The sequence below is a fragment of the Simochromis diagramma genome, unplaced genomic scaffold (genome assembly GCF_900408965.1).
Source record: "Simochromis diagramma unplaced genomic scaffold, fSimDia1.1 OVJJ01000596.1, whole genome shotgun sequence".
NCBI lineage: Eukaryota > Metazoa > Chordata > Actinopteri > Cichliformes > Cichlidae > Simochromis > Simochromis diagramma.
In genome coordinates, this window is record NW_024387245.1 from 2,351,695 (window position 1) to 2,378,331 (window position 26,637).

The window sequence follows — 26,637 nt, forward strand, 5'->3', positions numbered from 1 at the left end:
ATCCAAACTCATTTAAATCACCACAAAAGTCACGCTGCAAAGAGTTTGACAAAATCATAAAATATACTGTATCATTTATTAAAATTACATCCATGAATAGAGATTAAATTAGGTGCAGACAGTAGTTATATACTGTAACTGAATCAGAAACAGTACAATGTTCAGACGCAAAAAAATAAATTTGAAAAAGTGACACAAATTCACAAAATGTGTTCATTTTCATAAATGTTTGCATGATAAAATTAAAAAATAAAAGAATAATGTATTATAACAAAAATATTGTGCAGACGTTTTTCTGGCACTATTTCCTTAGTGACATTATCCCACTGGAATAGCAGTGGCATAGTGTTACAACCCCGTGTGCTGCCACAGTGGAATACAGATAGAGAACAGCTCAACGTTTGCTACCGGGGGATTTTAGCTGTCCAAATCTTTGACGGTTTCTTAGCAGCTCTCGGCCCTAAACTGTGAAAGATTCCAAAGACAGATAGAACCCCCGCCCCACGCCCTCCACCAACCTCCACACCCCCACCATATCAGCCAGTATCATTGATAAAGACAGCCTTTCAGGGATGACACTGATAGCTGCTCCAAAACCATTCGAAAAGTGATTTGCCTGCCATTTTAGCTGCTGCTGCCCTCTTTATGATGCACACGTGTCCAGGAAGACAACGAGTCTGCTTTTACAGAAGGAATTAGGAAGGACCTTAAAAGGTTGCAAATAGGTAGTCACATTTTCAACAATTTCTATACATGACATATTGCATGCAATTAACCTTTATATTATTAAGCTTTGAATTTGTTGTAGTGACTCAATTTAAAAGTAATTTCATTTTCAGCAAAATACACTTATTATAGCGTCATGTTGATTTAAGATGCACGTGAGCATCTCAAGAATTACTGCATTCGCCTGTTCAGTCCTGGTTGCAGAAATTCTTCACAAAGCTTTTAGATGATATGGCATAAAGGACCTGCTCTATGTTGTTAGCCAATCGGGGTGCAGTGTTGTGAGGACTTACAATGTGCCTTTGCGAAAAAACTGAAACCGTTTTTTTATACAAAGAAAATAAGACCTTATGTAAAATACAATTTAAAACATATTTAATACCTCAGTTTTTCACCAAAGCGAGGTTTAAACATTCAATCAGCTGTTAATTTGAAAAAGGCACTTTTAGGAGCAAAATTTAAAAGACATTTTTTTCAAAAACTATAAAAAATGTTTGATGATAATTAAATTACTGCATTCAAAGGCCAACTCTGGCAATCAGATATGTAGACGCTGTCCTTATTTCTCTGCTCCTGCATCCCTTCACCCCTCCTCAGGCCTTCATCCCCATCTTCAGTCCAAATGAATGACGCCAGCTGGGGTCAGCCGGCTGATGCTGGGCCCTGTTAGGTGGCACTGACAGCTGAATTATCCCACAGGCCACGGTGGCTGATTATCAGCGGAGAAGTCATCAGGGCATCCCAGCCTCGCCTCCAACCCCCAATCCCCCCACATCCTCTTCCCCACACCCCTGTCACCCCTTGTCAAGAGAGCAACGCTTTCTCCAAGCTCACTGTCCAGGTCCTCTTGACAGGTAATCTCAACAATAACAATTACCACCATTACTGGTGTCATAAACAAGTGGCCAACCCCAAGCCAGGCAATAACAAAGGCTTTATAATTCACCATGCAAGGCCTTATAAATACATGTCAACAGGTAAGAAGTGTGAAGTAGAGAAAATGAGTATTGGTGCTCTCAGGCACTGAAGTAAAACTGTGTATTTGAGTATGCTGGTTGAGAGGAGTGTTGTTGGTAAAAGCTGAGGATACAGCAGGAAACTGAAATCAAAGCTGCAGACAGATGTAAATATAATCACATGAGGAAAAGGGATTTGAGATTTTGAATACATTTTATTAGGTGCAAGTCAGATTTATTTATTTACTTACATGTTTAAATGTAGCCAGAAGTGCAGTGAAGCAGTTTTGTCTGATTTTCCTATCGATGAAGCCATTTTATCTGAGAATAGCATTGACTTTATTATTGATTTAGCAATAGAGGCAATATTTCACTGTAAATCTTGGATTATCAGAGAGAAAAGAAGAAAATCTAATTCATCAAATAAAACATCTTCCCGTCTTACATATTGACAACCAAGCAAACAAATCCCAAACAGAGGCATTATAATTTATTTTTAATGAACTCAATTTGATTTAAGAAATAAGTGATGTGAAATTAAGTGAAACGTCACTGTGTTTCGATAATTTAAAATGTATACTTCTATCAATAAAGTATATTTCCAGCTTTATTTAATACAGTTGCAAATTCTCTTTAAAATTTTTATTAATGTTTTTTTTAAGATATCCTTTTTCCCTCTATGCAAGCTCTCTTGTTTTCCACACACATATATATATATATACATATATATATATTGCATCAGTTTATTCTACCCAAGCGATTCGAGCCTTACCATTTGAAGTTTGGGCCAGCTTGCTTCCTTTCCTCAGCAAAGCAAACAAGGCGCTGTGGCCCGGAGCGCAAAAATAATTTGAGACTCCCTGATGAGGAGAGCTGAGCAGCAATTAACACGTGTCAAAGTCGACATCATCAGGTGCCACTCTCATTTTCTTCCCAAGACTCAATGGATTTTTCCCCACTTCTCATCCCGTTTCCTCTTGTTTATTCACCCCCGAAGGCGACGGTGGAAAAAGAGGTTTCCATTTCTGATGCGGCTGGACTCTGGCGCTTTTTACGATCACTAGTTAACGCCGTCGAGATCGTCGCGCTGATGTCTCGCTTCGTCCTTTATTCGTTTTTCTTTTCTTCCTTCCTTTTTTTTTTCAAGCGGCAATCGGATCAGACAGGCCAGTAATTCCTGCAGGAGCGATACTCCGAGCAAAGAAACAGAGAAGAGGAGAGGAGAGCAGGGACTGCACCGTAACGTTAATGCTGATGTGAATTCTGCATAGTTTTTTTTTTTAAATCAACACTTAAATGTTCATTTAGTTTGGTAACAAGTGAATTAGATATTTTTATATAGCGCCAAAAGACGCTTTAAACGGAGTGATTTTTTTTAATTTACTTTCCCGTTAACATAATAATAATAATAATAATAATAAAAAATTAATGCACAATTGTAAATAAAATCTATGATAAAAGGAAATAACGTTACTGAAAAGTCTCCCCAGAAAACAGATCTGATCATTAGATAAACAGAAATATCAGAAATTATTTACTTGCATTCCAAAATATTCGTTTATTTAATAAAGGCTACTACAAAATACATGGCTTATTTATTAATTCAACCATAATTTCAGGATAAATTAAAAGTTTGGCACTAAAATATATAATAAAAACAAAATGCATGTGAATCAGTAACTGAAACATACTTGATAACACTGAAATAAATATAAATTGCATTTAGCAACATTATTTCCAGTAACAAGCATCTTTCCTTAATTAATAACAAATACACTTTATTCCTGAATGAAAACAGGTCATTTCATTTAAATACTGCCCAATTACATACACCATTATTAACTAGGGGTGTGGTGAGTTTAAATTTCTAAATGAAGTATCAAAACAAATTAATATCAATTTTTCTATTATTAAAGACAACTTTGAGCACAATTAGAGGACACACATTGCATCTCTCCGGAGCACAATTTCATTTTTAACTGTCATTATTTATGACAGTTAAAATTCTGGAAAGTCTGGATGTAAACCACAGATGTGTTTAATCTCCAGCTAATTCAACCCACAATGTCAATGTGCTTGCAAAGATGAAGAAAAGGAAAAAATGAGAAATCCAGAAACTAAAATACATCAACAGCAGCATCATGTGGCAACACAACCTCATTTCTAAGGGTTTAAGTTAACCAGTTTTTCTCTGCCCTTGTGGATGCGGATTGAAGAAAAGGGAAGAAGAAAAGGAGGAGGAGGCGTTTTTGTTGCTATTCTTCTGACCTGAGCTGCTCATCTTCCTCAGAGCTCAGCGGGAGCTCGGCCAGCACTTGCCTTGCCTACCCAGGGTCCTTTTGGTGTGTGCATATCATTAGCATACATTTCTTCCAGGCTGACGAGGCCTCGCTCTCATTAAAGCTTCATCTCACAAATTCCCTCCCAGAATCCTGCTGGTCCTTGCCGCCATGAATCCGTACCTGTGGTGGTGGTGGCTGCTGATGATGGCATGCTGTTGTCCAAAATCAACCAGATGAGGGTGAGAAGATTGGGAGGGAAGGGGAGGGGGGCAGAGGGAAAAAAGACGGGATGTATTGGGAGAAAGGGCAACAGTGTCTGTGGAGTGAAAACAAAAGAGAAAGCAAAGGAGAGGAAGAAAAAACTGAAGTCAAGTGAGAGAGCGGATAAATGAGTCCTCTGTGTGCACTAATGCTCTCTCACCCCCTCTCTCTCTCTCTCTCTCTCTCTGTTCCCCACTCTCTCTGTGTTTCCCTCTCTCTTTCTGACTCTTGCACCAGGCTCCATTTTGTGTTAAGCAGCTCCCTCTCTCATGACAGATCTCTGGTAGGGTCATGGGCCAAAGTTGAGGATAGGGTCAGTTGTAACACAGCTTGTAAGGGAACTCTGCAAACTCTTCATCTCTCCCCCCTCACAAATATCTCTTCTATCACTCTGTCCCCCTCGGCCAAAAAGTGCTTTGCAAGCTCCAGGTTGATGAACTACTGCATCTTTAAAGTAAAAATGATAAGCATATGGTGAAGAAAGCCCATGAAAAGATGAGCATTTAGATTTGTTCCTTTTTTTCAAAAGACTAAACAACAGGAAGGAGCTGGAGGAGTGGGGGTATATCACTGCAGGTGAGATCCAAGATGTCCAGTTTGACTAATAGAGAAGTTGCTTATTAGATGCCAAAACACTGCACTCTGGTTTATAACTCCACGAGGACAGATTTTACAACTGTAGGAAATTATAGCAGTGACAATTTTTTAAATGAGCGTGAGGTAAGCAGAAATCCAGTGCACACATTAATTAGGAATCTTGCAGGAATGTGTGCTACTCGAGATTAATTTCCTCACCAGACAACTATGTATCCCCCCCCCCCAGGACACCTGGGCTTTGACACCAAAAATGCATCAATAGAGTGGTCGCACAAGTTTAAACAATGTGTACTTCTGAGTACATCTACTTATTGTTTCAGTACTTTTTTCCTTTCCTATCCATGTAAGCTCCAACCACATTTATGAGGGTGCAACTTCAGAATGTATACAGATTTCTAGCAAATTTTTTCTCAAGTATTATATATGTTAAAAATGTAAAGCATGGATTAATTTACCTTTGCTTCAAAATGGTTATTGGTAACCATGCTCACGATCAAGTAATGAAGACATTGCACATCACTAGTGCAACAGTGTGGTTCACTGATGTGCTTTCCTTTCCTTGTTTTTAAAAACTAAACATTCAGTCATACGCCGTAAAAGCTTGCATCCACTCATGAAACAGACGAGTGGAGGGAAGATGTTATGAAGAGGAAACCATGGCACACCAAAGGAATTTATAGACATTCTGCATGTATGCAGAGCCCATACATGCAAGGACTCGCACTCACACGCAAAATGAACCACACATATAACACAAATACACGGACAAACCGCATCAGTCAAACCTCCATACCGCTAAACACTAGTGGAGAGTGGAAAACAGAGAAAGAGCGCGAGAGAGGGAAAAAATGATGAAGTCGGACTTGAACATCAAACAATAAACAGTCCATTAAGTCTGTGGGTGAAAGGGTTGGGGGAGCAGGGGGTGGGAAGGCAGATATTGGGGAGGTGGGGGGAGAGGAATGATGGGAGTTTATTTAAAGCATGGTGACCCCATGGCCGAAGGCTGCCTCGGTACAGGGATGAATAAAACTTTAATGGCTCATAAAACACAGCGACCCCTTCTCTGAGCCCAGCTTCACATCGTTTATTCCTCCTGGAACAACCAATCAGAATCTGTGAATCTCCAAACACAAAAAAGGGCGAGAGAGGAAAACAAGAGTAGAGTTAAAATAAATAGTTCTGAAACTTCAGTTTAAATTCTTGGAGCGAGAGTCATGACTAATTAAGACAAATCTCACTTGTCCTGTACATTTACCGAAGAGAACAAAACACATTTTGAGACTGCAAATCGGGATACAGGGTGGGTTGCCAAAAATAGTCAAAGAGCGTAATGTTAGACTTGGTGCTTGGACAGTAAATTAAAGACTGTGTTGTGGCTAAACAAATAAGGTACGAGGCTTAAATTAGTGAACTTCAGAGGTGTTGGACTGCCATGCTTTTGAACAACTAGAACAGAGTCAGGCTAGTTGATTCGGTGTACTTTAAGTCTTCATTACTTTGTGATCGTTATATGGAGCTGGAGCTGCATAACTAAACCATATGCAGGAGATTGACAGCATTCTTCTAATATTACTCTGAGGGAGAATGCTAAAAGACAGCACTTTCCAAAAAAAACATGGACTCAGATGAGAGGCACAGGAAAGGTAGTTGAGAAAGAAGCAGAAAGAGCAAATTTATAGGTAAAAGAAAGACATTTGTCAACAGAATGCTCTGACAATGCAGAAATGAAATGTAAAAAAGAAAGAAATTGAAGGCATTTATTTTGTCAAGTAGAGCTTGCAAATCACACAAACACATGGCCACAACCTTTTTATCACCACACTGCAAAGGTACAAACTATCATCAGCAGTTTAATCCAACCCATGTGAACTTCACTTATTGCCAAGGACCATTTGCCTCTTTGGAAATGGGCCCGTGACAATCTGAAGCTGAAGTGTCAATCCACGCCACCCACACCCCTGGGCTTTGGGTTCTGTAAACATGCAGCTGTCACCTTATTTAACGCTCTGCAATTTCTTACCCTCCACTTCACTCAATCTGCACTAGTCTGACTCCAGGAGTCATTCTGTTGATGTGTTGACGTGCGGTAATTTGCATTTCTTAGTTGCCACTTTTCCCAGGATCACTCCGATTGGTTGCTTTAATTAGCAACAGCCATTGCACTGAATTTTTTGTCTAACTTGACCACTAAATACATTCACTTTACATGCATGTCAAAGCATATAGAATTATTAACATTTGATTTTAGTCAGAATGCAACAAAAGGTTAACTACACTTTAAAATAAATAATCTGTGCTGCAGACACGGGACCCAAAAAGTGCAGGCATGCCCCTATGTGACCATATTGGATAAAAACACATAATGTGTGTCTGTATATATTTGTGTGCACTACGGTCTGTGACCCTCCAAAGCCCTTTCCTCCCCTACTTGTTCAGCCCAGCGGGTGTCATTTTCAGGTCATGAGACTGTAAATATACATAGTTAGACCCCACAGCCATAAATCAGAGTGAACAGCCTGAACTCCTACACGGACAGATAACATGAGCCAGACGTGATCTGCCTGCTTTAATAAATAATAATAGCACATATTCACATCTTACAGTAAGATAGGAGTAAAGAGTATATCAATTAAACTGACTACTATCACACCCACACACATCATCACACAGTGTAATATAATGTACAATACTACTATTTTAACTGCAACTATTCACCATCTTTAAAACCTAATATTACTAAATATTACCATACAGTAAATGCTACAAACTATACCATTTATATAGTGATTAAGCAAACTTTTATATATTTAATTAACTACAATTTGCTTGTTTTTATAAAAATATGTTTTTTTATAAATTAATTGGACTTAAACTGGATTCTAGATACACATTTAAGTCCACAAAACAGATAAAGAACGAAAATGTGGAACTGTTAATATCACTGTAATCCCAAGGACTGCATCCATATAAGTGTTTTTGACACATATGGATATTCACTCCTACGCTGGATGTGTCCGAATGGATGGAGTTTTAGTGACTTACATGGTCACTATTTTCAACCAGATTTCAACAACAACAAGAATTTGGTGGAGTGATGATCTGGAATATTGTAAAGTGATAAGATGACAGATTTTTAAGGATACTTGCAGGTGAAAAAGGACATGCAGGACAATACACCAACCCATGGACTGCTTTGTAGACATGAGAACAAAACCATAAAATAAATATTCCTAAATTCAAAATTGGAAAATCTATGAAGGTAGAGGTTTTACTGGTGCCAATGCTTGTACATCACCTGCACCACCTGCACTACTGTGCTACAGAGTCTATTAATTAAAATGATATTGTGTCTTCTATTTATAACACTATTAGTGGCATTGTTGCTTGTGTTTTGAACTTGTCTACAGTGCATCACTATAGATCATGCAGCATAGCAGTCACACATGCCAAAACTCATTAGCACAGTGGAACGATGGAAGAAATAAGTTGAATCTTTTTATAAAGTTACTTTTCATGCAGAAAGACAGCTCTGTGACTGAACTTGCTCATTTTAATTACTGCTTTGTTTATAATGATCATTACCCATAGGCTAATGCATATTGACTTATGCTATGGCAATGTATGTTGAGCATCTCCAAAAGTTGATTCTGTTCATCTGGACGTAGCGTTTTGTGGGAGAAACGTTTCGTTACTCATCCAAGTGACTTCTTCAGTCTCAGCTGACTGCAAGTTTCCCCAATCTTATAAACAGTACATTTGCATAATGACTGAAACCAGCCTGTCAGTCCAAGAAGGCTAACCTGCCACTTTCATATCCTCCCTGGTGAATTTGATGTGTTGGTCCACCAAATTAATGTGATCCGTGAATTGTGGTACATCCTGAGATTTGATTTTCACCCAGGTGTCATCCACATATCTGAACCAATGGCTTGGTGGTGTTCCAGGGTAGGATAGCAAAGCCCTCTTTTCCACTTCTTTCCATGTACAAATTGGCCACAATGGGTGAAACTGGTGAGCCCATGGCACACCCATGTTTCTGCCTGTAGAACTGACCCTTGTATGTGAAGTAGGTGGAATGAAGACACAGTTCCAAAAGCAAACACACTTGGTCGATGCTGAGAGTGGTCCTGTTGCTGAGGTTGGTGTCATCCTGTAATCTCTTACGGACTACCTCCAACGCTTCCGTGACTGGGATGCAAGTGAAGAGAGATGTAACGTCGTACGAGACCATGGTTTCATCTGCCTCCATAATGATATCTCTCACCTTCTTCCATATTTCCAACTATATCCATAATCACATACTGTGTATGCTACCATTGTATATAGTGTATTATCTTACTTTTTTTCATTGATTGTACTTAATTGTATTTTTGTATTTCCTTCATATATCTGTACCTGAGCTGAGGTGACGCAAAAATTTCCCCGCTGTGGGATCAATAAAGTCTTATCTTATCTTATCTCTTCTCAACAAAATCCAGGGTGATGGATGTAGTGTTCAGAGCTGCCCACCAGCGGGTTGAGGATCGAAGCCAGAAACTTGGAGATGTTATAGGTGACAGAGTTGATCATGAAGACAATCGGTCTTAAACGTGCACCCTGTTTATGTATTTTCGGTGAACCATACAGACTTGGTGTAGACTCCCCTGGGTACAGCCTGTGGTACATCTTTCGCCATCTTACAATGCTATGTTTGCAACCATTCCCCAACTCTCTGTGAATGGTACTCATGGCCATTGATCAGTGGGTTTTGGTCAGTGGTTGATGATCAATGATCATGAGAATTTGCATAATTAAGACTAAAGAACTGACCTCCCAGCCCATTGTTCCTTCAGCAGGCTGGTTTCAGTCATTATGCAAATGTACTGTTTATAAGATTGGGGAAACTTGCAGTCAGCTGAGACTGAAGAAGTCACTTGAATGAGTGACGAAACGTTTCTCCCACAAAACGCTACGTCCAGATGAACAGAATCAACTTTTGGAGACTCTCAACATACATTGCCATAGCATAAGTCAATATGCATTAGCCTATGGGTAATGATAATTATAAACAAAACAGTAATTAAAATGAGCAAGTTCAGTCACAGAGCTGTCTTTCTGCATGAAAAGTAACTTTATAAAAAGATTCAACTTATTTACTCCATCGTTCCACTGTGCTAATGAGTTTTGGCATGTGTGACTGCTATGCTGCATGATCTATAGTGATGCACTGTAGATCAAGCAGCTTAGTCTGGAAATTATTTTAATTCATTGTTAGAGCCTTGACAAGTTCAAAACACAAGTTTCTCCCACAAAACACTACGTCCAGATGAACAGGATCAACTTTTGGAGATTTCCTTTCCTGGATGATTGAGAATGCATCAAGACGTATGTTGAGAGTATTTTGAAGTCGTTAGAATAAAGTAAAACTGCCTTTACTGGTGCCAAGATAGACTGCCTGTATATTGGACCTGGAGTCAATATATTTTCCTGGTCATTAAAGGGGGTCAAATATTATATTGAGAGGATATTCACCCCAAAAGATACGAAACACACTCGGTGTCTACAATGACGATAATACGCACGGTAGCCACAGTAACTGAATACTGATGATTGTGTGTATGCAAAGTCGTAAAGCAAAAGTTACTTGCCAAAGCTTGTCATTAATGCCAGGTGTCAAGTGAGATAACTGTTAAGTTTTAAACAGAGCTTTAAAATTGCACTTCTTTCAGTCTACCAAATTTCAGAGAGGTTTTATGACCAAGAAGGTATTCAAGCTTCGCTTCGAGGCAACTGGCCTCTTAAAACATACTTCTTGTAAAAAACTGAGCCAACACCTTTTCCTCTCTCAAAGGCTAGAAATATTAAGACGGTAGGCATTCTTTGTCATAATTATCGACAATAAAAGTTTACTGAATAGACTCTAAAACCTGTTTTGGTGGTTTTCATTGTAATTAAGAGCAGAACATTCACAGTGTGCAAAACAATATGAAGCTACTGAGGTTTCTTCTCTGCACAGGAAGCATGAAAAAAAGTGAATGCTTTATAAAAAAGGAAACAAATACTTTAAAGATATATTTCCCCATAAATACAACTACTGTTGTTCACTGTGATCTACTATTTTACTGACTAAATTTGGAAAAGACTTGGGTTTTAAATTCCTAGTTAATCTGAAGGTACAAATTTGAATGTAGCTGGTTTTAGCAGAGCAGAACTTTTCATCCCTCAATGAAACCAGCCAGCAATATATGCAACTACAGAAAAATAGCATGTGTTCTCCCACTTCGTTTTAAACCAATAAATAAAAGTTAAGTAATTCTAAGGCTCTAGCATAGCCGGTATTATCTGCTATTACAGTTAAATTAGTGTCAACTCCTATCCAGAAAATCATCGACTCAGTCATCCAGACGTTAATGATAACGAGTGAGTTCTACTTGACCTCATCAGGATCAGTCACTACATGGAGTTCCCATTACTATATTAAACAAAATAAAATCATTCATTATGTCATCTATAATGGTGATGCTGTAGGTCAAAGGTGTAAAAGTAGAGTATGAAATGAACGCATTTTTTGTTCAACACCCTGGCAACAGTTAGGACAAAATATGTCAAAAATCTAAACTTTACATCATCGCATGATATCAGGGGGCAGTTAGCTTGAACTGTGCTACATTTACATCATTCCGTCTGTGATCTCTGAGGCGGTAAATGTTTGTCCAGGCATTAACACATCATCAAAGTGTCTGAAATCCTAGGGGGTTTGATCCTCCGGATCTCTGGAGGGTCCGTGGACACAAAGTCTACAATTATCTCTCTGTTATGTCAAGTATGCTTGAGCCAAAAATTGCTTGCCTTGGATTGTTCAGAGCTATCAGGTTCCCATGTGAAAACACAAGTACATGACATCACTGAGTCACTTAGCTAGCTATAGCTACCTCACACACACACAACTCACACGCACACACTAATCCCTAGTCTTAAGCATTTGACCTACAAAGACCATATGGCTGACTGTTTCTCCACTGACTTCCATTATTGAACAAAGCAAGGGAAGTATGGTAAAGGGAATGCCCTTGTCACCATATTGGTGTTATGGCAATCTGAACATGTCTTTAAACTATTTTGGAGGTTTTTAAGAGGAAAACATTTGATATTCATTAAAGAAACCAGAGGTAAACTTTCTTTTCTCTGAGCGAATTTCATAAAAAAATAAAAAAAATAAAAAAACAATATAATACGCAATATGCCAAAATCTATTAGATCAAAAAGACATTTCATGTATGGAAAGTCTGTATATACTCTATAAAATCCCCCGATTGACTTGTGGTAAACTATATAAAAGAGGGTAGATAACTGCTGATTTTAGCTGGAATGTGACATTTGCATACTCATAGTTTAAAAAAAACTTGCCAGCTGAGACAAAGAGAAAGCAACTGTTAAAAGCATCTTTTAAGAAAAGTAAAGTAAGTAGTAAGTAGTAAAATACTCACAGTAACATATTAGATAAAGAAAGTTAAAGTTTTATTCTTCGGTACGTGAATACATGTTTATTACTTTGAAAATTTATTTTTGTATTGTCCCAACAAAGACAAACTTTGTACAACTATAACATTTTTGTTGGCATCACTAAAACTGGGCTTATTAAACCAGCTTTTTTTGTCAACTATTAACTGATTTTAAGTAGAAAGAATTCAAATACTCAAATAATGCTCCATATAACAATTTAAGCTTTATCCTGACTTAATTATCCTAAATCTCAAAAGAATTTAATTTTCAATCAAAACCAAAGCTACACAGAGCAGCTACACATTAAATATCAAAAAGCTATACAGCAAGTGAAGTGAAAGTAACAGCGTATAACCCCTTCTGCCCCAGACAAAAGACATTATTGTTTCTAACATTTCTTTCACTCTGCCGACCCCATAAATAAATAAATAATTTTAAAAATGTATAGATAATTTAATAAAATAACAATGGCTTTGTGATAATCACAAAGCAGGAGTTCAGTATTCTTTCACCTATTGGTTAAAAGTACCAGGTACATTCATAAGTTTCCACACTACTGATGCAATTAGCAAAACATCTTTTCATAAAGTGAGGACAGGTGAGAACAGGAGAGGAGGCAGAATGAGGCAGGAAGTTCAAGTTAAGTCATTCTATCAGGAACAAACCTGACAGTAAGTGTAAAAGATTAATGACTGCTGTGTTATTTGAAATGAGCTGACAATACTTAATTAAATGAATAATTAGTGTTCATTTGTTGAAACAGTTAAGTGGTGTTTTGCTCGTGTACTCTTTGTCTTTGCAACAGACTTGGTAATAACTGAAAAACTACGATTGCCAATAATAATAATAATAAGTATAAAAATAATAAAATTTGATGCACAATGTGTGATGCAGCAGCAAGATAATATGGACCCTGGACACTTGTTAACATGATCGTAATAAATGCAGCATGTATATATATATATTTTTTTTTAATCTCCATCAGGACCACAGTGTTAAATTTCTAGGACTGCAATATATTTAAAATAATACTGACGTGACCTTGTGTAAAAATAAAGAGGAAGCTAAACCAATGTTGTATCAAACCATAATTCAAATTTTTACAGAGGTCATTATTCATCCCCTCTCCATCTTAACACTGACACTTTCCCTACTCTTTAACTGCCACCATCAACCACAGTGTAATAACATGCACATTCATAAAAAGCACACAGTGTAATAAATTACTAAGCACATGCAAATATCCCATCAAACTATGCAGCAGGGAACTTTACACCACTATCACTGAAAATGTGTCTTGTCATTGCTGGAGAAGCAGAGATACTACAGAGAATATACAAACCATTTAAATCTCACAGTCTGCCCGGTGGATAGAAATCAGCATGAACTGCCTTAAAAAACAAAAACATATAGCAGCCCAGAATTATTATTTTTTTTTGACAAACAACTTTAACTTTATGACAGACCTATATGACCTCACTTTTTACAACGTTTTTTGAAGTCATAAAGACTGAAAAGCTTTAAAACTTCTGTTTATTTCAGTCATGATCTAAAGCTAAAAGAGCTAAAAGATTAAACTCAGAAATCAGTACTATCTTGTTATTAACTGATGTTATTTTTACAGAGAAATATTCTACTAAAAAGACTTCTCGACCCAATGCAACAGACTCAAATGGGCAAAAAGTAGATTTCTGAAACAAAATTCTTTTTGCCATACCGTGTAAGTTCATTTCTATGTTATTACTTTAAGAAGTGCATTGAGGCAAACTTTAAACGATTAGGACTAATTGAATGTTGGCTGTTTTCCATCACAGTGCAGATACTGCTGTAGGCTGAAAGTTAGCTCTTTCTCACTTTATGGTTCAGCAACTTGAAACTCTGAATGTGATCTTTGACAAACCCACTCTCTCTCTCTCTGTCTCTCATACACACACACACTCCTTGTTTTCGTATTGGCTTTGATAAAAGGCCCGGGAGGTGGAGAAGGAAATAGCGGAGTGTGTCGGCTGCTGGTGTAGGCTTACTGTGCTAGGAGATGCACTGGGCCATTACACGTGACCCCTGACCCCAGCAGGCACCTTGAGGTGAAATGACACGGGCCTGCTCTTACTCAGCTGGAACAAGAGAGAGGAGTAAGACACAGGGTGAAGATATATGCAAGGTTAGTGTGTATATATGCACATGTTACGGTGCGTTCATACTGATGTGTGAGTACCATTCATGAATCCCTCCCTTTACGAATGCAGGACACCACCAGCTCATTCCCAGACGCACAGAGAGCGGCTGGCCTGTTATGTGGCTACGTGATGGGTTGGCGGGTTGCTAAATGTAGATTTTAATTACAAACACCTCTTTCCAGTTACCAGTCAGTGAACCTGAAGAGAAGTTTCCTGAATTAAAACACACACGTATATGTATTTTTTCCAAAAGTGCAACTGTAACATAGTTTCTGTATTTGAGGACAGTGATTTGCAGTGAAGTGCACATTTTTTGATGATATTCTCAGTAATAGGAATTCTAATTCAGTCAAAATTAAAATATTTATTGAATTTGGTATTTGAGGGTATTTTCTGTACCCTTTTGGATAGCTCACTAAATTCACACATTTAATACACTGTTGAAATATTTTCGGAAGCTACAAAAGAGTAGATTGTCAAATGTGTCAAGCATTGGCTTTTGCTGTTAGCCTCTTACGATTAACAAAAACTTGGAAGAAAAGTATTACATTTCCAGCATCAAAGCTATAGCAGGATAAATGCATCCAGTCAAAAATAAATAAATACATAAATAAATAAATAAATAAATAAATGAAGGAATAAAAACAGACTTCCACTGACACAAATTTTTTCATTGACTGAATAAAAAAAAGAAACTCTTCTGTTAATATTGTCAGGAACATCACCTTTCCATCAACAGACTCTGATGTCCCTGCGTGTTGTCAGATATGTCTGATATTTTTATATTTTCATAATCTTGTGCCATTATTAAGAATTAAAAACAAAACAAAAACAAATAACAGATCATTTCAGAATGCACCAATGACAGATATATTTCACAGACAGAGAGCACAGACGCAGACATAAGTATAAACTCAGATATAGCACTTGATATTAGGGATTCTTAATTGGTAAGAAGTCCCTTCATCCTTTGCGTCCCCATTGCAGTCACCCATAGTTGTGACAAGTCTGTCTGCATTAACATGGCCCTCCTCCTAACTGTCCACTCAACTGCTCAACAAACGATCACTCAAGCATGGACATCTTACTAATGATGGATTAATGTGCATGTGTGCTTGTGTGTGAGTGCACGCCAATCAAGGTAAATGACCTAATAGCTAACACCAACAGTCTGCCAAGTACAGTAAAAAAAAATACGGCCATGTGCAAATATTCTCAGTTGATTATCCTTTTCTGAACAAAGAACAACAGGATCAAAAAGACTCTACTGTCTATTATGTTACATATTCATTTAAGTGAATATGTTTTTTACATTTTATCAAACAGTTGCCTCTATTTAGGTATGCATCCATTATTGCATGTGCAACTCAATGATCATGTGGTGACTGAATTGGAATGTATTATACATGGAATTGTGTTTGAGCCTAATGTTTGTATTAGTTGATTCAATTAATTGTATATGTCAAACTTTAAAACATGCATTCAGAGACATTTTAGAGAATTTCTTTGAATCTCTCCTGCTGCGCTCCAAATGAAGAATCAAAATGAAAACAATATTTGATTAGTAAATACTACTGATTGCTGCAATAACCTGGAGAAATCTATCAGATCTCTACACCAAAGATATCATAAACTTATCATCTTGATTACCTCAATAGCCACATCTATTCTCTTTTAAAGGCATCAGAGTGTCCAGATGACAGGAAGAAAACACAGTAAATGAGGAAAAATGAGCTTCTTAATCACCAATAATTTGCATTTACTGAATCCAAAATTTCTACAATAACATATTAATCAGCGCTACTGGCTGAAAAAGAAAAAAATTAATAACTTCCCTGCATATTTATGATAACAGAAAGCTCACAAATGTTCATTATGCGCTTACGAGCATGCAACACACACACACACACACACACACACACACACTATAACTGCACAGACATTTATAAATCTACACACTCATCATATCAGTGATGAAAGTTCCGTATAGGAGACAAGTTACAAAATAGGTGCTGACATTTATATGTAAATACAAACCAGGGCAAGCCTGTGCCTGCAAGCACCCACATGATCCTTTGTTCATCTGCAGTCAGATACACCCTTTGAAAAACAAAGAGGCTGAGGGGAAAGAGAAAAGGGGGCAGTGCCAAAGTACCCTTTTGCCAAGAGAAGGTGGAGGGGGTCGCAGTAGGCGGTGGTCAGAAGACAGTGAAGAAGGTGAAAGGTCAGCAGTACAAGAGCGTGTTTGTGTGTACGCCGTTCTAACTATTGTTCATTGTGTGTGTATATGTGTGTGCGTTTTATTTCCTAGGGCTTACATCACTCACTAAGTGATCCCATTTGTGCTTAGTTAACCAATAAAATCACTAATAATCAAAAGCAAATTAAATAGTTATTCCCCAACTTAAAGTTTTACTGAGGCAAACACTTAAGGAAATCTAAGGGGAAATGGCGAGAGGATTGCAGATTACAGACTAAATGTACATACAATAGCCTTTCTGTCTAAGTCAATCAGTGTAAAGGTAGGTTTAAGTGAGTAGGAATTTTCTCACATGGTGTAAATGGCCACGTTACCACATGATTATGAAAGTCATTTGGAGCGGCTCTAAACAACTCGGAACAATTTAGAAAATACTCAAGGACACATGAGGTAATCATTGGAGGGTGCCAACTGGCTTCAACATGACAGTTGCGATTAAAAAGATTTCCACACAACACACTTATGCACTCAGAAAATATACACTTCCTGCACATGTACATATATGAATTCATGCAAATAAACACACATGTGCATATGACACATATGTATATACACACATCTTCGAACTTCTCACACATCACACATCTGATTTGGCTGCCCTGTGGCTGCATACACACACACACACACACACACACACGCAGACTTTATCACACACCAACAGAGCCATTATAACCAGCATAAACAAGAATGACAAGTTGAGATTAATGAAGGGCCTGGCAGTGACAGGCCAATTTAACTGTCAACCGTGATGGCTGTTGAACTTCACCAGTGTATTTATACAAGGGTACCTTAGTGCCTTAAAATTTTACTAATTGATCATGACCAATAAGTAATTAGAAAAGCTGATATTGTGTCCTTCTTCCACACGTGTCAAAGGCACACACTGAGGAGGCGCGACTAAGAATGATTGAATAGAAATGGATAGATTTTAAAATGAAGTGTAGAGGTAGCCATCTTATTCCTTTTAAAATGTAGCTTCTGTTCAGTGTTTTTTGCTGTTTCAGTGGAAGTACACTGTCTCATAGCCTCTGGCAGTAGACCCATCGCTGTGCTTGTCCTGTTAGACCTCTGTGCAATTGAATTTTAACAGGACGTATCGTTATCAGTACGACTGACCACAATACTTACTACAGTATTTAGAATACCATGTTGATATTCAAGGAAATGTGCTTCAGTGGTTTGAATCACATCTATCTCATAGATTCCAATCTTTGCGTGTAAATAGGGAGTCTTCCTCACACACTTGTGTTAGTCATGGAGTTCCACAGGGTTCTGTGCTGGGACCAATAGTTTTTACAGTATACATGCTTCCCTTGGGTAATACTAGTTGAAAAACTGTATATATTTTCATCAGTATCCAAAAACCATCCAGCTGCATTTGTCCATTGAGCCAGACGATACAAATCATCTAGTTAAACTACAGGCATGTCTAAAGACTTAAAGGCCTGGATGACCTCTAACTTCCAATTTCTAAATTCAGATGAAAGCTGTACTTGGTCATAGAAATCTTACCAATATGGTGTCTAACAAAATATTTACTTTAGATGGCAATACCTTGGATCCAGCCAACACTGCAAGGCATATTGGTGTCAATTATGATCGGTCCTGCAGAACCAACCGATATGTATGACTACACACAATATGATTTAAAAAAAAGACTGGTGCTTTGGAACAAAACTAAATGAAAAGGTTTTAATTGTTATCTGTAAAATGTGCCTGTAAAATTTAAAAGGGATGAATGAGCCACTTCCAGTATAAGTGTGTGTGTGTTTGTACATATATACAAACACAAGGGCTTAGAATCATGGAACTAATGTTTTCATCAGCAACAGTGGTGGCCTTGTGGATGCAATATAATTTGAAATGCTGCAGTTTCTATTTTCAGAAGTTGCCTAAACCCTGAGAGCCTAAAAATAAAGCATGAACCTTAAGGACACTGTCAAAAGAAGAAAAGCGCTGAGTAAAATGCTGATTGACTATTTCTTACATATTACAGACTCATGATAAAGTTAAAAAGTTAATTCTTAGGTAACAGTTTTGCACACAGGAAATAAAGTAGGTAATCTACAAATCAATGACCTTTTTTAACTACATATCAAAATATTAAAACATCTCTGGTTTCATTTTATCTGCTGTTCTTGATATATTTAACTTCACTTGAAAAAAAAAAAACCCTCCCTTATCTATCATCTTACCTCTCACTGATACTCTTTGCCAGCACTGGTCCAGTCCCAGCACAGTTCCCTGCAGAATTTATTGGGTTATTCTAACCACTGAGAGAGCTGACAGTGGCCTTGGCTCCCTGGCTTGACTTCACATCCTCCATTGGCAGCTCAAGGCCTGGCTCACTGAAAAGGAATGTGTGAGAGAAATATAGTGTAAATATATGGGGTCTAACAGTGACACCACTCTCAGAGGAGACCCTGGTGTTATAAAGAGAATAAAAAGAATATATCTTGGCAGCTGGAGAGAAAGCTGATGATTTTAGACACCTGTTACATTTGTATGATGGATTTTACACATAATTTGTGCCAGATATAAATATTTGAAACAAATTCACTACTCCTGCCATTCATTAACACATACTGTCAAGTCATATCAGGTCAAGACATCAATTGATCACACAATTTTACATGCAGTTAAATGTTAAATATGCTACAAATCTGCACATATATGCATGATGTTTTTATAAAATAGTTTTTAAGACAGTCTCAGCATGCAAAAAAGAACACACATTTCCAAATTAGCAACTTTTTTCCAGGTTCCTGCTTCAGTGCATTTCCGGAAATAACTGGAATACATAGCAAACAACAAGCTCTTCAGCCTGAATTATTATTTTTGCATGTTTTCTTTGAACATTTAATGACATTCAGGAAAATTGTTTACAGCTTAATCTGCTAAAAGTGATAAAAGGAACCCTGTATAAGTTTACACAAGTAAATACCACACGGCATGGGTCTGTATTTCCACAATGACAGTATAAAAGTATAAAGTATAAAAGTGTGAAAATGCTGTATTGGTCAGTTGTGGAGTTTGCTGTTATTTTGGACATGGTGAATGCCCAGAACTCAAGAGAGGCAAGCGAAAGAAAGGTCTAGGCGTCTCTGTCAACGACCAGCCCCCACAACCCAAGATAGGATAAGTGGTAGAAAAATTAAGAATGAGTGGATGTACAAAGAAATACAATCAAGCAAATGTAAATTAAAGGGAAAGAATAACAAATGACAAACATAAACATACTGTTTGCTTGATCTGAGAGAAATAAATCTTTGGTTGCTACTTGAGTTTTTTTTGTTCTCTAGGCAATACGGTGATATATTATTGACAAGAAAATACTTTAGATTTTTGGGTTAGATCTTAAATATGTTAAGAGCTGAGCCATGAATGAAATGTGCTTGGGAAGTTTCCTTTTTTGGCCATTCTCTTGCATGTTTGAGGAGGCTGAAAAAACTCAGGAATTGTTTGATTTAAAAAAAAAAAAGAAAAGACAAAAGGATGTAAGATAATGATTCCCTAAAAAGGCACAAAGTAAAATACAAGCCTTTTGTAATCTGGAACAGTACAAGTTAACTTCTCTGCAAAACAGTTTAAAAAGTACAGTGATGATTTTGTGCTTATCTGTTAATAAATGCATTCAGACTTGTGCTAGGATATGTTCAAATGTCATCAGATGAATGGAAAGGAGTGCATTTCTAAAACAGGCAAGAGTGAAAAAACAAAAGTTTTCTACTACACTACACTACACAAACACTCAAGTAGACCCCAAAAAACACACTTAAGTTGCGATGTCACCTCTGGATGCTATCAGAGCAGATTAATTAAAGTGTCAACAAATTTCTTTCTAAACAGCTGATACGCATCACCTAAATATATCACTCGGTAAAAAAATCTTTGCCAATAGGTGCCGTCTCAGTTGGCATCTACAGCTATCCCAGCAGCAAATGCACAACACTTACTTTGGCATTCACTGCTAAAAATATGTGCCTGCCTATTTTCCCAAGTTGTCTTGGGGATCGCTGTTAGTGTAAAGGCTAATGACATCTAGCAGGTTGGGTGTGTTCGCCTCTAGATATCAGTGTGTGTGGAGGGGTAAAAGGTGTTCACCCTTTATTTGCTGAGTGGATACGAACCTCTGCAGACACCTAGGCTGAGAAGGGAGGGTGCGACCTCACCCCTGACATAGGAGTTGGCACCTGTCACACACATTGACACTCACACATGCAGTACAAACACACAAAGACATGCATGTGTAAATGTACAAAGGCAACATTCAAAACACACACACAAACAGACACACACGTAACACATCCTCTCAAACACTGTCTGCCACCTCCAGCTCTCCTGTTGGCAGCAGGCTGGTGAGCACAGTGGGCACTGCCAGATAAGAGGATATAGACAGGCTATGTTTCAAGGTAAGGTGTGTAACAACAGAGGAAATCAGGGAGCTGATTAAAGTCTCATAAGGTAAATAAAACATCAGGACATCCATTATGAGATACCACTGTAATTAGTGCCATGTCTGTACAGGAATGCACAGTAAAAATAGCTGCAAAGGATTACTGTAAAGAGAAGTGCACAATGGAGGAAGGTCTGAGTTCAGTCACAGAGAGGGATCCAAAATAGCAAAAATGTGAAAAAAAAAAAAAAGGAAAATTAACTATCATCTATCAAACCTCTGTAAGTTGCAGTCATCCAAAGTAAACACTGTGGAGAATCTAGAATTTTACAAATCATTCATCAGGGTCAGAGAAGTTAGTACGGGTCCAAGGTTTGCACAATTTAATTTGACTTTAGCGGTAAAAAGAGCAAATCTAGACAGCGAGGACTTGCCCAGAATTACACATTTAATGATTTCTTGCGCTGTGGACACATCTTAATGCATTTAATAATATGTTTCACAATTTTGCTCATTGCTGTTAGTGCTTCCTTTTCCTTTCAGTTGTATCATCAGTCTCCTTTAGCTGAGGAAAAGTAGCACAGACTGAGAAGTGAAAAGTGAAAAAGATAGATGAGCCAAAACTCAATTCAGTCTCTGTAGCTCTCTCTTGATGGTCCAAAATAAGCACTTGACCAAAGCTAACATCATAGACTAGGGCGATATTTATGGTGCAGATAAAATATTTATATAGTGACTCATAAAGTCTAGTTCTGGAAAACAGCTGCATGGGTATTAGACACTGTAAAATTTTGGCAATTAAAATACTGCTGTTGCAGGATATGCTATTATAGATGGTATGCTGTAACTATTTTTTAAAAAAGGGCTTAACTCAACATCTAAACTATACTGTCTATTATTATTATACTATTTTTGTACATTTGTACCTGTATGTTTTTAGCATGAACAGTGTAAATAATAATTACCAACAATTTTTCCCAACACATCATTTGTGTTTGTTTAAGTCATTTTTATTTAAGTAAGTGATTTGATGTCACCTGAGCAGATAAGAGAGAATAAGCAATACTGTGCACTGGAGGCAGTGGATAAAGCACATTACAACGACTATATGAGGACATGTTACACCTAAGATTATTGGCATAATGTTGGGGGAAAATTATCAAACAAATTAAAAAAAAAAAAAAAAGTTCATTCACAGATGTAAATGCCAAACTCCCTTAAATCCTTTCTCAGCCTGGACTGAAACTGAAAGAGCATTAAAAAGCACTGACAAAAAGAATGTGAGAACTAAGAAAGATATCTTTTCTTCCCCTAGTTCTCTAATACTGAACAGCATCCCTGCTTTAAAATTTGATCTTTAGTGAATAATGGATCATGGCACTATCAAATACAGAGAGGTAGATCAACCTTGGTATCCCAGACTAAACATTGGCCTAGATGCAGGAGTCAGTTATGTCTATTCTGGTCTATTGTTTCATGATTTTGAATGAGCAGCTAATTAGAGATAAATAAAACATGGCAAGCTATCTGTGGCTGTAGAGCTCGTGTTTGGTGTCGAATGGTAGATCAAAGACACAGTAAGGTCCAGATTGAAGTAAATAATGGATTAAACTTTAAAAGCATTGCTTCTAGTGGTCATAGATATCCTGCTACATGTCTAGCCTTTGTTAATGCTTGTTAGCATGTCAAAGTTACATGTACCCTGTTCAGACTGTTTAAAAAAAAAAAGTTTGCTGACACTGACTTGATCATGATTATAGTAAGGCCCATTACTTCCAGTTAGGTGAAACTGAATGCAATGCAATTATGTGACACTTTGTTTGTGCACTACTCTCTGTGGTTTCAAAATCCAAAAACCAAAGTAAACAAAGATACAAAAAGAAATATCTTGATTAGGGTGTGCAAAAAACTCGATGGCATGATATCGGTGCCATATGACAGCTCTGGGAGTGACTGATATGCCATGTGAGCCAGGCCTCATCATCCAACAGCAATGACCTCAGTAGTGCTATAATGGCTAAATGGAAGAAAATCACTGCAGGCAAATTCTAACAGTGGGTGCCATTAACGTTTGGCCATGTAGCCTATTTAAAGTTAGACACTATAAAAGCTGGCATAGATAACATGAATATTGCCACTGTTATTAACATTATTTTAAATAGCTCAGGATAGGAAAAAAAAAGATCATTTAGACTGGGTTAATATAGCAAATTGCTTTTGGATGGAAGCTTTAGATTTTCAAAAGATCTAAAATGTATTTACATTATTTATGCCTTTTAAATTGGCATGCATTGAGTGCTTGCATTAAAGTCTTCTTTAAAGGATGTCAGTGTATAATATCACCAGTTATATGTAGCACTGATTCATAGACAGGCCTCATTTTGCCCTCTACTTTCAGATGCAGCACAAAATGAGACAAAATACCACCAAGATCCAGAGGGGCGTTATGGAAATAGAGCAAGAATCAGGTCGTGTTTGATATTATGCACAATATGTACAGAGGGACGGTGACAAAAAAAAGAGCATTAATGCAACCATTAAGACACTTTTCCCCAGTCTTATTCATTAAACATACAACGTTCTCACACTCTCAGTGCTTCCTCCCCTTGAGATGAAATTCTAATGTGATATTAAGAAAACTAGGGCGATAGCAGCTTATTACCATGAAGCTGAAGGAGGCAGGCTGCCATGTCCTCTGTATGTAAACATGAACAGAGGAGAAAACATTAAGTTGGACTTTGTCACAGCAAGCGCTGAGAGTACAGCTCTCAGGAGTGCAGCAGTGTTTTGGATCAGTATTGACACAGCTTGCAAGTGTGTACAAACGGGGGTTGTAATTGCAGCTTTAGTCTTGAGTGAGAATCAACTCTCAAGAAGGCCTCATGGTACATTAAGCAGAGAGAGTGAGGCAAGGGCATCCATCTGGTTAACATGTATAATGTCAGCTCTAGAAATAAAAACTGCACATAGACTATTTTTGTTTTTATACACCTGAAACTACTCAACTAGCATTTAGTCTAGCAGGATAAAAGATTTTTCAAAAAATTCTCATTTAGGGCTAATTTAAAATTTTGTGTCTAATTATGCATTAAAATTCCAAAGACATTTGCATAACTACTTTTACCTCAAAACACATCTACAAGTAACATGTCTACCACCTAGCCTGTGTCTCAACTCTTAAAAAAGTCGAATAGGATAAAAAGAAATACAGTTTTGCATTATAGGGTCACACAACTTTCAATATATCCACTTTATCAAGCTCTTATAGTGCAAGCACTTAATTCACCAAACATCTATTATCATCGTGATATTTATTGAAGTACAGCTAATCATTATCCTAATTTAAGCGATGGTCAAATGTTTAGAAGAACTCCACAAAATTGTTAGGTGTGGTGACACTACCGAACACCAGATGTATTTGTCAGTGTTAGAACGGTTTCCTCTGAGATGATGAGAAAAAAGATTAGTTGAAATGGAAGAGAAACGCTTCTGTGATTTCATCTCTGTGCTGTCATATCATAGTGTTACACGGACTGTGGATGAAATAATTCTAACCTCAACAAACTCTCTGATTGCATAAAATGTTACCAACTAACTGGCCTTTTAACTCATTGGTTTCATTTTATAAACACTTTGTTCTGATGAACTTACTGTATCTGCAGATCATCGGTGTAAATCTAATAGAGCTGAGAATATAAAGAATATGAAAAACAGCTCTAGAGGACAGAAAATGTCAGTATCTGAGCCCAGCTAATTACTTTTGTCTGTCCCTGAAGAAGGACTCCATATGTGATTTTGTGTCATCCAAGCTGACGCTGCTCCTGACTTGTGATGGATGCTTTCCTGAAATCCAGACTTTCTCTTCCAACGACGGTATCTGTGTCTTCCCCTCTTTCCTGTTTTACCAATCTCCTGTTGTGCTCCCTGGTAAAGACTGTAGTTTCAAAGCCACGAAGGCTTACAACAATATGTTTAACAGCAGTTAAACACGTCATATACATGGTTGATATCAAATTATCAAATATTAAAGCCTGTGGTGTGCAGCACTAGTTTGTCTCAGCACTGTAGCCCAATCTCACCCTTCCATGCTTCGACAAAACACTGACCCAGATACAGAGATAAGAGCCAGACATCACCTTCTCTCCTTGTCTTTCTGCCCACCATCTGCATTTTGAAGGGTTAAGGTAAGGACGTGGAATCAGTGACCATCTCCAAGTGTGATAGTGACAGCCAAATGTCAGCCTGCTCTGCTGCAAACTCTTCTTCCACTTCTTAATTTATTACGTTTAGATTAAATCCACTGAAATTCAATATTTTAATTGAATGTTTAGAGCCTGGGTGTTCAGTGATAAATTTCCATTGGCGCCCTGTGCTTCACTCTCATGTTTCTCGCACTAATTACATTTGCATAAATGATGTTCGTCATTATTACCGCAGGTTGGTTAGGCACTAGAGGGGTGAAAAAAGGAGCTGTGCAGTGTGAAGGGGCAAGGACACACTGAAAGGAAACTGGCATCGATGACAGTTTTTTCTTGTGATGACCCACAAAAGTGCTTAGGATACAAGTCTCTTCTGTGCCATGAGAATTAGAGTGGTAGGTTTCCAAGAAGTGAGCACTGGCATTATCAAGTGTCAGCCCTTGAACAACCAAACAATATGGTGAAACTGTGTTCCTCGGACAAAGCTGAACCTGCTGAGGCAAACTGTCTCTCTGTGACCTATTGTTTAAGATCAATGAAAAATAAATTTATCTAAATTTGATGTCAGGAAAATCTAATGTAAAGGCAGTTCAGTTTATTATGTGTTGACCTTTACTAGCTGTTCATTAATCATAGCAAAAGACTGGGTGGCTTGAGAGACGCTACACACTGCTTCTCAAAGAGTTAATGCTGCAAAATCTGAAGCAGCATTAACCTGTACCTTTTTAACTCCGATATGAAAAGCTTGATTGCATGCCAAATTAGCAGGAAATACCACACATCTCTGCAACTCTACAAAGACTTTTAGACTCTTTTAGCTTATTAATTTAGTGTTACAGTCTGCAATTTTACTGTGTGTTTTAACCTCATCTATTAATCCTGCAGGAAGCAGTTCCAGTGGGGAATGAGTGTGGGGGGAATACACAGACAGACAAAGCTGCACTGTTGGAAAAAAGCTTGGCATCACTAAAGCATTGGAAAAGAGTGGCTCAGTATTTTTTGGCAAAGTCCAATACAGTACTAAAGTGAGAGTTGTGAACTTACATTCATCAAGTGGGCAGAAACATGTGTTACTGTACTCATGTTACATTTTTCAGTAATTTAGTAATGTAACCAATTACTAAATTCAATCATTACATTGCAGTCACAATTATGTCTTTACATACGTTACATAGTTCCTTCAGTTATTGGCACGTGAAGAACCATAACGAGTAATGTGTAATACATCACTTTTCTTGAGTAACGATCCCAACACTGTATCTTATCAGGGCTCGCAAAATTTCAAAATCCCTGGTAGC

General features: G+C 37.6%; 2 long non-coding RNA genes across 3 annotated transcripts in view; both read right to left on the bottom strand.

Moving 5' to 3' along the window:
• Positions 1 to 217: 217 nt before the first annotated feature.
• Positions 218 to 3,011, bottom strand: LOC120747446. The gene is made up of 3 exons (XR_005699123.1): positions 2,455 to 3,011; positions 1,934 to 2,003; positions 218 to 1,837 (listed from the first exon to the last, which is right to left on the bottom strand). It is a non-coding gene; the product is annotated as an uncharacterized LOC120747446 (long non-coding RNA).
• A 217-nt stretch (positions 3,012 to 3,228) lies between these two features.
• LOC120714285 overlaps positions 3,229 to 26,637 on the bottom strand; it is a 96,199-nt gene continuing 72,790 nt past the window's right edge. Inside the window, exons 5-6 of one of the 2 annotated variants that reach the window (XR_005691390.1) lie at positions 18,940 to 19,092; positions 3,229 to 4,280 (exon numbers count right to left, since the gene is read on the bottom strand). This is a non-coding gene — a long non-coding RNA (uncharacterized LOC120714285). Of the gene's footprint in view, positions 4,281 to 12,356; positions 13,699 to 14,331; positions 19,093 to 26,637 lie in introns of those variants that run through there. The other variant, XR_005691391.1, reaches the window with a different exon arrangement.